This window comes from Leptonotus elevatus, chromosome 12 (assembly GCF_054856555.1).
Source record: "Leptonotus elevatus isolate MCC_2025b chromosome 12, RoL_Lele_1.0, whole genome shotgun sequence".
Classification (NCBI taxonomy): domain Eukaryota; kingdom Metazoa; phylum Chordata; class Actinopteri; order Syngnathiformes; family Syngnathidae; genus Leptonotus; species Leptonotus elevatus.
The window spans coordinates 1,706,506-1,723,627 of record NC_141250.1 but is presented as its reverse complement, the minus strand read 5'-3'; positions in this window follow the sequence as shown (position 1 = coordinate 1,723,627).

Sequence of the window (17,122 nt, the reverse complement as noted above, 5' to 3'; positions counted from 1 at the left end):
TGGGTTTGAATGAGTTAAACCCTAACACAGTCACATGGTCAAATTAAGGTGTTTGTAGGCATTTACAAGTGGGGTTTCATTCAATTTATGCAAGTTTTATTTAATTTACTGCTTGTAAATACTCTATACTGATTGTTAAACAGAAATTTAAGGGGAACACACAAATGTTGACAATTTTAGCCTAAACTTAAACACAGAAATCTTCTTCCTTGCTGTGCCCTTTAATTGGACCAATGCTGCTAGGAAGTCTTGCAGCCCTTTCTGTTTAAAAAAAACCCAACATTTTCTTTTTGTCATTGCATGTCTTCTAAAGTGCACACGGGAAAGCATGGTAATGTATGCGTGTGAAATTCACAGCATGGGAACAAGAGCACTCCTGAGAACCTACAAACAGGAAGAGAAACATATCTATCACTGGTACACACACCCGTTTGACTGCCGCCACACACACACGCGCACACGCACACACAGAGTTCACAATCAACATCACTTGTTTGCTCCTGTTCTGTGCTCCAACAATGGATGTTTCCTGATGACCGAGTTCACAATGACGTTATGAGCAATGAGCCGCTGCTGTGTGAAAGCTCACAAACTAGTGAATAGGAAGGAGCCATATTCTGAAAAATCACTCAAGGGGATAAAAAAAAAAAGAGGTTATAAATCAAATGGCTGATTCATGAGTTCCTGCATTATTTCTTGTCATTGCAAACAGGAGTGTTTCTCAGTTCACTTACATATCTTAATTGCCTAAGACATTGAATATTGAAATATGACGCCTGGTTCACACGGCAAGATTTTAAAATTGTCGACTTCCAAACTCTGAGACACACCACAGGTGAAGAGAAAAAATTACGGGAATAACAATTTTGAAAGTACCGTGTGTGGTGTGTCGCCAGACTGCACAATCAACACACCACACACGAGCTGAGTTCATTTATAAATGTGACGGAAAGTCTCGCAAAACCTCTCGAGATTGAACGTGACGTCCGAGTCAACAAATATGCAGGACCACCCAGAGGAAACGAAATGGACAAATGAGACATGTTTGAGATCTCAAACATGTCTCATTTGCTTCTCCTAAACAACAATTAGATTGGTGTGAGATCAAACTGAGACTAAGGTGTGTTGCTCCTGTGTCTCATCTTTTTCTCAGGAGCAATGCCATGCACTTAATCTCAAATTAGCCTCCTTTGGAATTTTAGATGATATCTCAATAAGGTCTCACATATTTTGTATGTGTTTCTCAGCTCACCGCTTGTGTCTTGTCCAGGTTGTCTAAATTTGTTTGTACCATTAATTCAGTGTTTCCCACACCAAGTTAATACTTGGGCGGCCACCCAAGTAAATTGGCCACCACACAAGAAGTTTTCCAGAAAATCAATTAAAAATATATTTAAAAAGAAAAAAAACATGTTGCGACAGGATATATCGAATGTAACGTTAGTTTGCCGTCACTCACTTGTGGATCGTGAGGCAAGAGTAGATGTATTAACAGGACTGAGACCCACCTGCCGTCCAACCCCCCTCCCATTCCCCCGCCGGAGTCCACCCACCCAAGTAAATTTCAAATCTGTGGGAAACACAAGTTCTATAGTTATACTGTACAACGCTAATTTATATTTTATTTATATATATATATATATATATATATATATATAAATCATATTGATCTTGTATTTCTTATATATTATACTGTATATTATTTACATAATGTACAGTGCAAAAAAAGATTTTAAAGAAAGTAAAAAAGAAAGTTTAAAAAACGACTTGTTTCTGCGAAACAACAAAATGTGGATGACTGCTGAATCAGAACTGTAGTACTCACAATTGCATGAAAATACAGTTTAACCTAATTAAGAAAAAGGTAATCAATTATTAGCCGAGTGATATAGTTTCACTTTCAACTTCTTCTGGAGGAGTGTTGTTGTTTTTTGTAATTGTATGCTCCTGGTTTGTTTGTTTTACACTACAAATACTATTGCTATTTGACAGTGTTCGTTTTATGTTAATTTTAGTATGTGTGTATGCGCATGTCACGTGCCGGTGAGAAGTTCTTCAAAGGTAAACAGCAGTCACCAATTTTTGTTGTGATTCAAGAGTAAGTATATTATTTCCCTTTCGTTTTACATTTGATATTTTATAGCTTCAAATACATTTAGGTAGGTCTTGTCTATTTGACACAGACATTGCTGTTTGTGGTTATCTAGAATTTTCCTCAGCAGTTATTCTTTTAATGCCATAATAATTAGTTAGGTGCTGCCGAGACAATCTTTTTCCATCTGACCAGAGTTTTGCTTCAATTTAATAAAACAAATAGCAAATGAATGAATAATATCTAAGTTGGATCGCTGTTTCACAGTTACACCACCAGGTGGCGCACCATGTTTCTAACCAGATAGACACACACCGCGTAGAAGAAGAATCTCGACTTGCCAACAGACGTGCTTTTGAGTCTGTGGCTTAGTGATGACAGTTATTTTAATTAAACTGAATCTTTAGAATCAGTTCATTAAAAATAACCGTTCAAACGATTCGTTCATTGAATCGTTCGTCTATGCAACAAAAGTACGTTCACTCACTGAATCATTCCTGAACCGGAATTGGCAACACGTTCACTCACTGAATGACACAACACTACTGTGGCTGTGAGCGGGAATTTAAAAGTGGCAGTGTTTCAGGTTGGTAAAATGTGCATTAAAAATAAAACTAACAGAATGTGTATCACTCCGTCATTTTTCACTCCTGTAGCTTAGCATACGTGGTCTTTAGAGGTGGTTTGACTGAAGAAATTATTCTGAATCATCCTAAACGTTGAAGCTATATTGCTAATCATCTATTAGCAATGAAAGCTAGGTGTGCTGTGTTGCTAATATATGCTAGTAAGCTAACCAACTGCACTGAAACGGGACATGAGTACTTAAGTACATAATTGAAGCTTATTTAAGTTATTTTTAACATGCTATCATAACAGTTGAAGACAGAACATTGAATAACAATAGTAGAATATGTTACATGTTGTTAGGTTTAGTTTTTAAAGTAAGTGTAATGGTGTAGAAATGTATTAACAAAGTTTATCTGTAACTTGTTTTCCTTCTCACTGTTACGGTGTGGTCACGGAGCGGCGTGGTGTCTGTCGGCGTGTGAAGTGGAGGACCCAAAATGCAGGGAGGCAGGAGAACCACAGCAGGAGTGCGGGCGAGACTGGCGTGCTTTATTTTACAGAAAACACTATGGGTACTGGTTAATGCTAACTAAACAACAAACTGAAAAGATACAAAATCAAAATGACAGACAGAACTCAGGGGGTGACCGTGACAAGCGGCAATGATCCCACGCCGACTGAACACGGGAAAACAAAGAACCGTTTTCCAACAACACCCACAAAGTATTAGAAGAATCCAAAGAGAGCTGAGGAAAACTAACTTCCACCACATCCAAGTGTTTAAAATAGTGACAGGGATGCAATTTTGCACAGGCTTAATGGGGAGGAAGAAGATGCGCAGGTCTTAACCATGAAGACAAATGTGGCAAAGAGGAACATTTTAAGGTAATGTTGGTATGTTTTCAAAGTTCATAATATGACATAACATATTAATATAATGTCAATTGTTCTCAGGTTTCAGGCTGTGAATGTTTTTTTTATTTTCCCAAAATGTTCTGGCCACAAAATCCAATATGAGGAGGAGTAGAGCAGAACAGGTAAATGATTCTGAACACTTAATTTTGATTTTGCTGTATTGCTGTCTTTTACAGTATGTTTGAAACTTATATGCTGTGTTGTTGATATTGTTGAGGTGCACGACTCCCTTTTCCAAAACCACAAACACAGTTACAGCTCAACAACAATGCACCCAGACCCATAGTTAATTTAACTTGTGAGTAATAATAACTACTAACTATGATAATCAAAGAACGCAGTAATCAAAATGCACCTTGACCAAAAAAGTTTATTACGGTCTTCTGCTTGTTTCAGGCAATGACAGTTAAACCTTTTAGTGGAGTTTGTGGTCAAAGACGAGGAAAGGGAAATGACCGTAGTTGGTAAATTTTCTTCATGTCACTGTTATTTAAAGATCCAAGCATCATAAATATTCCAACATTGCTTTTGTTTTCTGATCAGCAGTGTTCAATTCGAAAGGTAAACGGAAAGGTTGCAAACTATTTGAAATGCATTATTAAGATACACTTTAAAGGAAAGCGTTTTCTATAAATCATGAGGTTGATGTGAACGTTTACTGTTAAGTAAAAATACACGTTCAGCCATATTGCCTAGCCTTAGATCAGACTGAATTGTTTATTACGGGGTGGCGTGGCTGATTAGTACCCTAAATTTGGCATTGCTTCTCAACAGAACCCAATATATCACATTGCTTCATTTACACTAATGTTTTGCTTGTTGAAATTTCCTCAAAATGTAACTGAATTACATCATCAACAGCTTACATCATGCGCTGTAGCATAATGGAAGGATGGACACCAGCTGAAAAAAGTAAGATTAAGAAAGCCTTCATTAACAAATGCATTTGTTGCTCATGTAAAAAAATAAAAAATAAAAAAATTAATAAACAGCTTTAAAATAGACTTATTAATTTTAGGAGGCAGATACAGTATCTGTTTCACTTTGTAGTTAAAAGCATAATTAGCCAGAAATTAAACTTTTATCCATTCACCCTCATGTAGTTGAAGTGTTCGGAGAGGTTTCTGGATCTTCCCAACACTCAACTACCGTCAGCCCCCCTAGGTGTTCGGATGATACAGAAACCTCTCCTAACACTTCATATGCATGAGGGTGATTGAATAATGGTTACATTTTCATTTTTGAGGAACTGTTCATTGTTGTTGTTTGTATAATGATAATTTTAGCTACAGTAATTGTATATAAAATGTGCCTTTTTCAAGTTATTTTTGTTCAGTGCTTTGTTGAATTTAATAAAGAATATTATGATTAAGTTGGATCCAGAACACTTTATTCATCCCAAAAGGGAAATTAATTTGTCTGTCAGCTCATCTGTCATTATCTATAGAATTATAAAGCCAAATGACTATATGTCTGCGTCCTTACCTACGTTGTTTTAGTTAAGTAAAACAAAAATTGAAAAAAACATTTTCATTAACAAAATAAAATAACAAAAATGCTTTTAAAAAACAACTGCAACTACAATTTAAGATTTCAAAACTATAATTCAAGCAAAAATTTTGTTGATTTTTGTCTTTGGCAATTCATTTAAAACATTTGCCTTTGATGTTGATTTTAAATATAAGCTTTGAGCAATAACGTTTTTTTTGTAAGATTTTGCTTAATAGTATCTCAGTATTGCTCATTTTCTCCTTGGAGATCTCCAAGTTATCTCCAGTAAGTCTCACGTTTGACTCCCCTCTATATTTGCAATGTCTCCTTTATTTCTCCTCGTGAATTTTATGAGAAACAAATGAGAAACGTTTGAGAAAAAAGAGAGAGTAAAATAAGACTGAGATGAGATTCTCACATTTGTCTCACATAGTCTCATTTATTTTTCCTTATGCTCATTTTCTCCTTGAATTTAGATCTCAAAGTTATCTCCATTGAGTCTCAAATATGACTCCCTCTTTAATTGCTATGTCTCCCTTATTTCTCCTAGTGAGTTTTAGGAGAAACAAATGAGAAACGTTTGAGACAAAAGAGAGAGTAAAATGAGACTGTGGTGAGATTCTCAAATTTGCCTCACGAGACATAGACGAGCTTTGAGCAATAAAGTTTTCCTCTGGGCAGTCGCGATACTTCCTGGTTTTCAGCCGAAAAAGCGGCATAAAAAGAAAAGGCGTTGTTTAAAGGAGTGTAAATGGGCTCTGGGCGGCGAGGCATCGCTTGCCCTCGGTGCTAGCAACGCGGGTTCGCGTCCCACTCGGAGACCATGTTGTGTAGTATGTGTGATGTGTGTGTGTTTAAAAAATAAAATTAGTTTAACGAAAAATAAAAAAGGAGTGTTTTGATTTTGGATTCCCCACCGGCTTCTTTCTGATTGGCTGCACGTCACTGTCAAACAGCACACCGCACACGGAGCGAAGTCGGGCCAAAACAACCCAACATGTTGAATATCCCGATTTCCAGTCGGAGGTCTTTACGAGCGCCGATATCGGGATGCGGCGTGTGTGGTTTCAACACACATGGCAGGATTATCTGTTCAGATTATCGTTTGCGTGTCGTTACGTCCTTGCCATTGTTGGGAGGGGAATTTCAGGGCTAACATCGGGCCAATTCTCCTGCCGTGTGAACCAGGCTTTAGGCAAATATGCTATGTGGCCGACAATATACAGTAACTTTAAAGAATATGACTTGAATGTGGCACAGAAAGTCAAAAGTTTAACTGTTTGTGTAACTGACGTCTTGTTTATTTATGTATGCTGGTGCTTTCCCGCCAGCTGCATTGTAACTGTAATGGATCAACATATGCCAGGCTTACTTGACAGGGTAATTCAACGCCGTATGCAGGCCTTACTGGTTTTGTTTACTCCATCTCTTGTTCTTTTTGTGCATTTATCTTCATTGTTCTTCTGAATCGATTGGAAAAACATGTCACTCTAAATAATTATTTTTTGTTTTTTACTCTTGCTTTAAGTTAATTTTTTTCCCCCTGCTTGCTTTAAGTTAATTTTTTTCCTGCTTGTTCTGTTTGATTAATGTACGTTTCTCTTTTCATTCTGTCTGTTGACTTTTAAACCGCAACGGGTCTTTGAGTTCCTTTCAATAAAGACTTTTATTATTGGTTAAAAATAGTAATAAACAGCATTTAGCGCTATGCCAGCCTTATTCCCTCCATCACCCCGCTTAATTTAGCCATCATCTACATCTGTTTGGGTGACTGATGTCCTGATTAAACTCAGAGAAAGTGATTGATCCATCTTATCCATCACTCTGCTGTCTCATACACAGTATGGTGTTGTCCCTCCTTTAAGCTTTGTAATGTAACCTCTGTGTCTTGTGTATCCAGTATGCTCAGTCTCATATGAGTACAGCAAACCTAATTTGGCTGTCACCATCAATAGTAACCAGTTTCTTTCACGTTTTTAAGAAAGTTAGGACACCATATGTTCATGGTTCTGGTGCAGTTAAGATTTGGAGGTTCTGGGATTTGTGTGCCCATGTGTCTAAATTTTACTTAATTTATACTTAATTTTAATCTTACAGTTTTTCATTCGATTCTGTGTATTTCTCATCATCTCTTTCATTGACAGAGGCTGAAATAGTAGCCTTCCTAAGCACTGCTATAGGGCACTCACCTAACAGTATATGTATAGAGACCTTGTCTGATAGACAAAGCTTGTTCACAATTGGGTTAACTTGGGTTAACTTGTTGAAGACACCCCTTTGTCCCTGGTTTGGCCACCGTAGAGATAACTTGAACTACTGGGACTCTTGCCTATTTGTCTTTTAAATATGTTACATTTAAAGTACTTTCACACCAAAATTACCGGAAACACTTATATCCTGGTCGTTCATGGGTCAAAAATATTCTCAGAGGGGTGTGTCTGTTTTGCATTCACATATCTGACGATTTACCTTAAATACCTATGTAAATGTATAAAATGTGTTTTTGGCATGCCTGGTTACGTCCTTATTTATCATCCTTGTGTGATTTTGAGAAGTATGTTCAGTCAAGTGTTAGTTGATACACCTCCTATGATTCACTTTTTTCGACATACCACAATAACATAATTTTTGCTACTCACCAATTATCATGAAGGCCTTGTGAGTGGCTTTGTCCCAAAATCGTTTGGGAGGTGGAACAAATAAATGCCGTAAATAAATACAAACATGTCTTACCTGTCATGTTTTGTATAAAAGTGGGCTCCCCAGATGATAAGAAGTATTTTCCAAAGCAAGTCTTGATCCATATCCAGAACTGTTTTCGTCTTTATTTTTGTGACGTCACGCAAAGCGGCGACAGCATCGAGGAAGGCTCGAGTGTTGACAACCGTAACTCTTTACACAAGAATCGCAGGAAAGCAATTACAAATAATAACAAGACAAGGGAAGAAACCAGAAACACATGACAAAAACACCAACCGCAGACAAAAACAACAAAAACACCCGTAACAAACAAAAAAAACAACCCCCCACAGAACCGAAACATGACAAAATATGTGCAGAATGGATTATCAGAAGACCCAAAGGGTTGCTAACATCATAATGTATACAGGAAACACATTATTATGTTTGCAGAATATCAAAACTGTCCTTGTATACTTATTGATAGATGAGACACCAAATGCTACAAACTGTTGATTACTGAAGATTTGTTACCACGACCAGACAAAGCACGGCTCAAAAAGCCCATATGATGAATAAAATGATTGGACCCTCACCCTGACATGGCGCCGAGGCCCCTCTTTAAAGGTTGGGCTTTTACCTTGGTCCTCTTTTCTATGAACTCACCAACTGTAGGAGGGACCAAGAAGTGCATAGTGAGCTGGATGGCGGCTTCCCTTGGAAGCTGGAATATCACCTCTCTGGCATGAAAGGAGACTGAGCTGGTATGCGGGGTCAATAAATTCCAAAAAGGAGCAATCAGAATTTTTCAGGGTTTGGGTCACAAGGTATGTGTCAGGCTGACCTCAAACAACACAGCTTGAGTTCAGGTACCAGTCCTCTTGAGAGGGGTTGGACTTTATTCCATTCTGGAGTCGGCCCCCAAGAGAAGCTTTTGAGCAGTTGTGAGCATCACCAGGCGCAGTGCCTAAAAAAGTTAAGCGTTAAGGTCAAAAGGTTACCCAACTGGTGAGCAAGTTCCTTATTAATGCACCGCGTATCTAACCCCCTACTCGACCTACACACAAATCATAGGGCTCTGGAAATCCACCAATCTTTTTCCCAGGTTTGGGTATTTCATTTGACATTCCAAATAAAAGAGGTTATGTTAAATATGATTAGAGGAAAAAAATTCCTTCAACTACTGTAGACTTACAACCTTTCTAATTGTAAATTACCCTTGTGCACACGCAAATCAAGAATACATTGTTTACTCCTACAGGATTTGGCTCTAATAGAATGTGTGTGTAGGTTGTGCTCCTTTTATTTGATAAAAGTTAAACTATCACCACATTTTAGTACATCCCAATTTTACGGCCTTTATCTCATCCACCCTGGCAGAAACACAAATTGAATCGTGAAGACTAATATAGTTTTCTCATAAACTTAAAAGGTCGCGTTCGAAGGTTTGTTCGTTGCAGTTTGTAAACACATTAGCTAATGTTTTCTTTTGATTGGCTAGCATTTATTTATTTATTTGCAAAATCATCCAGCCTACACCACTTAATTAACTCAATGTGTTTATTAATACTCATAACTCATGTAGTCTCTCACACTCAGGAACGGCATTGTCAAACTTTGCCAACTTGATGAGGGCCAGGGACTTCACCGCCTTGTGTGCACGTTTCGCCCATTTAGTCGCAATACCCCTTTATGACCAAGGAACATTTCATTGTCCTTAAAGCTACTGAATGTAGAAAATTCAATTTGGAGTCACTACTGCCACCTGTTGATGAAAAATGAAACTGCACAATACATACTTTTATTTTTTGGGGTGCACTCACACACATATATGGTCTCCCAGGCTTCCAACCTGCACCGAAGGCAAGTGACGGTTACCACTCCGCCACCCGGAGCCCCACAATACATACCCTTCTTCACGTACACAATGCGCAAATGACATTACATTTGCAGACAGAGGGCGGGAAATTCGAAACCGAATCCCGAAGATGTTTCAGTCATCAATTGTCAAATAAAAACACTATTGTAAAGACATTTTTGGGCAAATTGTTACAAAGAGCAGCTTTAAATAATTGGACAGTGATTATTATGTGAAATTGAAGTTGTGCTAAAATGTGGTCCAAGCAGGAATTGAACTATGACCTTCCCCATTTTAAAGTGAGTGTGTAGATTTTTTTTTAAATTGCCATCTAGTGATGAATGAATAGAATGCAATTACCTAAGTTCAAAGCGTGTGCATTTTGAGGCACACGCCATGCAGCACATCTTCACAGTTGTAGTGTCCTAGGCTTACATATAGCAATCAATTTATTACTACAAACGTCATTTGAGAAAACTGCAATTAGATAGACTGTACAATATTGACCTTTTGCACGTGACGTCACAGCCCTCATGGGAACGCCCCCTCCAGGACGCTGGACGGCAAAAGAGCCACTTGCCTGTATTGTAACCATTGAATCTCGTACAGCGTAAAGTCCTTTATCTAATCGATTATCGCATATCAACAGAAAAGACTGGCAGGCCACAAAGTATTTACAGATTTGCAGCGATCATTTTTTGCGAGGTTAGTAGATAAATGTTGTAATTAGTAGATGAATGTTCATACATTTTACAAGTAAACGTACATTTTACAAGTAAACGTACACTCAACTAGACGGCATTGACTACATAATGATATAGTTCGTGCGGCTGTGAATTATGGCAAAGTCGGCGATTTGATTAACTTGGTAAAAACAGCAGGCAACAGAAGGTAAAGGGCTGTTTTCAAACTTCGACTGACAGGCGACCTTTGGTTGAAGTAATATATTGCATGGCTCTATGGTCAATAATAACTTTTAATTTGTAAAATAACAGTCACTAAGTCGCTCCGGGTCACGCCCACTTCCATTCAACAATCATTTCCTTCCGCCGTCCGTCATAGGGCAGTCACGTGATTACGAGAATGTTGGTTATCCGAATACAGGCTGGAGATCGATGAACAGTTGCTTCGAAGCTTTTATTTCTACAGAATATTCCGGGCACAAATGAGTTCCAGACAATGGCTGCAGCCTCTCACTAGTGCAAAGATTTCAGACACTTACAACATTCTTATACGATCTAGAAGGGCGGTACCACAAAGCCCCCAAGCAAACAGCCCACCCGGAGTTCACCAGACATGAGCTTTCTGTAAGGTGCAGTGCAACCTATGTAATATAATTAGTGATTACTTGACCTATGATTATATTTAAAAAATTTATGGTCATGTGACAGAACTTATTTACTATATGTTAACATATTATTGAAATGAATAGTGTTGTTTTTTTAATGAATGAACATTGAAAAGTAGAACAATTCTACACACTGTCCCTTTAAATGAGACTGCACAATATCACAGGGAGATTGTAAAAAAGTAAAAAGCTTATCCAATTGCAATAAAGCAGGGGTAGGGATCCCTGATCCTCGAGAGCCACTGTCCTGCCTGTTTTAGATCTCTCCCTCCACCAACAAACCTTATTCATTGAAGCAGAGCTTGCTGATTAGCTTTTTATGAGTCAGCTGTGTTGGAGGAGGGAGATATTGAAAACAGGCAGGACAGTGGCTCTTGAGGACCAGTGTTCCTACCCCTGAATAAGAGGAACAATAAAGGACCGTGTCATCTGCATACACAAGACATTTGACACATTTTGACAAACAGAAAGCATTTAGAAACATGTAGAAAGGAAAAAAAACAAAGCAGAAGAATGTACATATTGTATCCTACCCTTGTCTAGAGCGAGGACAGGTTTCCCTGTTTGGCCAAGTTGTGCAAATGTTACCTGCCGATTTTTTCCCCCCTCAGACTGGAAATACCATCACATGATAGCCCACATGGATATGTCTGTGTTCTAACATGTATGTTGTGTGTTCATTGTCAGTGAATATAGATTATTGTAAAGAATTTTCTCCCTTCTGTGATTTATTTTTTATTTTTGTATTAGTGGTAGGGCTGCTCGATTATGAAAGCACACTATAATTATGTAAGTTCCTTTTGGACCAAACCGAATGTATTTATTTATTTATTTATTTACAAACCCAATTCCCAAATAGTTGGGACTCTATATAAAAACTGAATGCAACAACTAAAAAATGTTAAGACAAATAAAAAAAAATGAAACACTATAATTATGAAAGTTCCTTTTGGATTAAGCAAAATTTATTAGATTAATTATTTTAACATTTGAAGGATCTTTGTGCAGTTTGTCACTTTTTTACTCGCGACTGCCACCTCTGGCCCAAAGCGTAACTGCAGCATCTGTGTCAGGCTCGTTCATGGTGCGCATGCGAGTATGTGTACGATCTTAAAGCGACAGCCACAGTTGACAAAGGAAGACATGACTTCAAATGAGGTAAGAAAAACTCCGCACCTCCCCTTCCCAAAGAAACGATGGAGTGTGCGGGTCCGCACACTCTACTATAAAGGGAAGATAAAAGCTGATAAGTGCAGTCAGAGTAAAACAGTCAGGGCTCTTCGTACTAATCTGGGCATTGGTGGAGCATGCATGATTTAGAAAAAGCTTTAACATGACCTTTTTAAATGGCACAATGCACCCTTAAAAAAAGGTGCAAATGTATAAACTTAAACAACTCAAAAATTTGTATTAATAATATTTTTTTACAATTATGCTGATTTGTAATTGTGGAGTGTAATAATTGAAATTGTAATTAACAGACAGGAGACAGCATGTGAGGTTGGGTAAGATTGTCTAGGACACCCGGATCATCAGCACCGGTTCCCCTCAAGGCTGTGTACTTTCCCCCCTGCTCTTCTGCCTCCACACTGTTGCACCTCTGGCCATCAGTCTGTCAAGCTGATTAAGTTTGCAGATGACTCCACCCTCATTGGAATCAACTCAGATGGTGATGAGTCTGACTACAGCAGGGAAGTGGACCGTCTGGTATCCTGGTGTGCCAGCAACAACTTAGTGTTAAATGCCCAGAAGACAGTGGAGATGGTAGTAGACTTCCGGAAAGCGCCAGCTTCACTACTCCCCCTCACCTTGACAGACACTTCCATCTCCAATGTAGGTACCACCATCACCCGAAACCTCAAGTGGGAGATGACCATCCGCTCCCTCATCAAGAAGGCTCAGCAGAGGATGTTTTTCTTGCGGCAGCTGAGTAAACTGAAGGTGCCAGCTAAGATGATGGTTCAATTCTACACTGCCATAGTTGAGTCCATCCTCACTTCCTCCATTACTGTGCGGTACGTTGGGGCCACTACCAAGGACAGACACAGACTGCAGTGTGTTGTTCGCTCTGCTGCAAACTCCCATCACTCCAAGACCTGTACACCTCCAGGACTGTGAAGGTCAGATCACAGCTGACCCCTCTTACCCTGGACATGGACTTTTTCAACCACTCCCCTCAGGCAGAAGGCTACGGTCCATTCGGACCAGAACCCTACGCCATAAGAACAGCTTCTTCCCCTCTGCTGTTGGATTTTTAAATGCAATTTAATCACCCTGCTGCACTGTCACTGTACTATGCTCTTGTTATATATTTCTTCTCATCTACATTATCTACATAAACATTTATTGTCTGTTCAGTCATATATTTAATTACATAGTTCATAAATTCATGTCAATGAATTACTTAGGAAGATTGGTTTTATCTTATTTTATATTTTTTTTAATCATTTACTTTAATGTTTATGTCATTTAATACTACTAGTTTATGTCTTATGTCTGCACCAGTCTCGGAGACAAATTCCTAGTAATGTGAAATGTATTTACTTACATGGCAATAAAACCGATTCTGATTAATTGCACAGCCCTAATTAGAGCACTGTACTGAAAAAAATATCATAAGTGACTTATCGATGTCAACTCAACTTTCAGTACATTAATATTGGCTTAAAAAAAATCTGAAACTGTGCAATGAATATTGAAGCCTAATGAGTGTTGACTCTCCTGTTAGTTCTTTGTCACTTAGCTGCGATCAGCGTTGACGCTAACAACCAGGTGGGTCAACAAAGATCCTCCCTTTGATCGCTGGATGGGATCACTCATGTCACAGTGTATCTGTTGCTGTCAATCACATGCACACACAACACAAGTATACAAACAATCTATATACCGAATCTCTTCTGCTTTTCCCTCCTCCTTAACTTTCCCTCTTAATGTATGGGTAAAATGGACCTGGTCTGTTGTGCCCAACAGGAGATAACTGTGATCATCCCAGAGAAAAAAATAAAATCCCTTAACCTGCTGTTAATGCTCAACATGGGCCTACATAAAAATAACTGCCACTGAAGTGACTCTTCTTTTGCTTGGTTGTTGTCTTGGTATATACATATTATATGATGTAAGGGATTAATGTTAGATTGTACTACAGTGTATTGGGCCTGGAGATTTACTATAAAGACTGGTAGTAAAACACCTGTGTGGTGATCTTAACAAATGGTTAAGATTAAGGTTCACCAAACACAATAACTTCCGTTTTATTCTCGTTTAGTTAGGTTCAGGAAATTAAATCTTAGCCAATCATTCACTTCCTTCAAATAGTTTTGAAATGACAGGGCCAAGCCAGCTTTGGATGTGAGGGGCACATATATCTGTATATCGTATTGTAAAACAGTGAAACTAAATTTAATATTTTCTAAAAATCAAGCCAAGCGGCAGCATATATAAAGAAAACAAGGCCTGGTATAGAGCCTTGTGGCACTCCACATAAGAGGCGTTTTGGGTGACGGAAAAGAACACACAGAAAAAAAAATATTTCATTGAGCTTATTAGATCACCATTTCCTTATTACTTTAACCTGGTATAAGATGTGGAGTGCCAAAAACAGAGAGAATATGAAAACTTCAAACTTCCTGGAGGGAAAAAAAACTATTTATTAAAAAGTCGTAACCAGAAAGGATTAAGAATTGAAATGGAAGATGGCAATTGTGAGAAAAAGGGTAACAGAGGTGATGGATGATGTAAGGAGGGATTTGTGGGGAACAGAGGATTAGCAGACGAGAGAGGTGGTTAGAATAGAAACTGAGAGGGATTAGTTTCATGTCCAGGTTAGATCGATCAGGACATTATTGATCAAAAATCATTGCAGATTCGTGTGTTTGCAAATACATCAGTATTCATCTCTATCTATATTCTTCTTAAAATGGAAGGCCATGTTTACTTGTGGCTATTAGGGCTGGATGATTTGCGCTGCTCAGACCTAGTGTGGCATGAGTGATCCGAGCAGACAGATCTCTTTGGAGCAGGTGTGAAAACACTCGGTGCTTTTGATATGCGATGCATTGATTGATATGCAACCACACCACAATAGGGGTGGTCTTAAGTGTAAATAGAAAACATCTGAGTTAGGTTGCCAGCTGCAATACTCTGTGTATGCGGATGCTAGCAGTCATTTCATTGCACTGGGGGGAAAAAAAAGAGATTTTTAAGAAAGTAAAAGAAAAGCACTTATTTTTGGGATTTTTTTCTTGTACTACGACAATGCGTCGTCATTGAGCTGCGACCATTACATCATCACTGGAGTATCCTGCATGAAAAAAAATTTTTTTTTAAGAAAGTAAAAGAAAAGCACTTATTTTTGGGATTTTTTTCTTCTTCTTTTTTTTTACTAGAAAAAATATCTTGAACAGCAAGTTTTGCATTAGAAAATAAATATCAAATTAAAGAAAAGTATCTAAATTTAAAAATATTCCAGCTAGTATTAAGATAAAACAACTGATAACAAGCTGGAGTTTTTAAAACTTTTTATTATTATTTAAAAAAGGAAGATCAATTACACAACTTCTCAAGAAATTAGGGAATAATAACACAAAATTACAATGGGGCTGATTTTATTTTCAAGCACATTTTTACATCCATTACGTGTGATAGGTTGCCCTGGGTTGGTCTAAGTTTAATATGTTCAAATGGTCTGTCGGGTGTGACACCTTATGTGAATTGTGGTTAGCAGTATTTTTAAGTACAGTATTTGGTGTTTAATGAGGCGTCGCGGAAGAGCTAAAATAAACTGATCAAATGAAAATGAAAACAACACATATACTTAATGGCCGTAGTGACCCTGAAACTCAAGGAGCACACGCACACTTGCTTCCTTGCTGTCACTCTCATCTCCACACCCGCGAACAGAGTGGTACGTTCACCAACTTGTAAATAGGAGTACTCCAAGTAACAGAACATGACACGTTTGAAAATGAAAGCCAACATTTATGATTTTTTTCTGTTTCTTCTCCAATTTATTTTTCTTTTTTTTCCTATTAAAAGCACAAAAAACAAAAAAATATATTTTTGTTTTGTTTTCCTCTAATTTCTAATTTCTTTTTTTGACTGATGCTTTTCCCGAACGCATTTTTAAAATTCAAAACAAGGCTCAAAATACCTTTTTTTAATCAACTGATCAGTCACTTATACTCACAAAGCTAGAATTAGAGTCATATTGTGTGGTTAACACATCTGCCTCACAGTTCAGAGGTGGTTTGAAACTGAGCATTCCTGTGTAGCGTATGTATGTTCTCTCTTTGCTTGCGTATATTTGCTCCTGCTTCCTCCCACATTCAAAAAAACATGCATGTAGGAAGAAAAGACTACAAATTGTCTTTAGATGTAAATGGTGAATGATGAAAGTACTGAATACCCTATTCTCTTGTCCAAAGTCAGCTGGTATGGGCTGTGGCTCAACCGTGACCTATGGGGATAAGCGGTAAAGAAAATGGATGAATGTTATTTTCATCACTGGACTAAGTCCAACTGGCAAACCAGTAAAGCAGACAAACAAGTATACGCACACATACGCACACGCACACAGAGTCGCGGGGTTGTTCCTTGTTCAAAACAATAGATATAAATATAGCCGTCTCTGGGAAGAAGAATACAAATGACCTGTCCATCCCTGCTAGAAGGATCAACGCCCAGTTCTGTGTTTCCTGCTCTCTGAAGCCCATGTGGAGAAGTGGCCACTAATCCAGACATGAGACACAAGTCCATAGCCAGAGATGCCAAACTAAGGCCCTGTCCAGATGGAAGCAAAACCGGCTTCATTCCTCAAACAAATCTCGTACACACAGAAGCATTTCAAGACTTGCGTGTGTCCAAAAGAAGACGCTAAAGACGTTTAGTGGCTGTAATGTACTGTATATGCCAAGTCTGGAGTGGTGCTTTAGCGCAGACACGGGGAGTTAACGGAAAGCGTAGAATAAGAAGAATCAGTGAAGAAGACGAACATTTTTTTTTTTACTTTATTGCAATCTACAGAACAAACATGGCTTTGCATGTATCGAAACAACATGAAGAAGACGAACACAGTGAAAGTGACAATGGTGGGTGATTCAAGTACAACACCGCTTGTTGAACGTGGGAATAAAGAAGCTAAATATTTAGCTGCAAAAGCATAAGCAAGTTG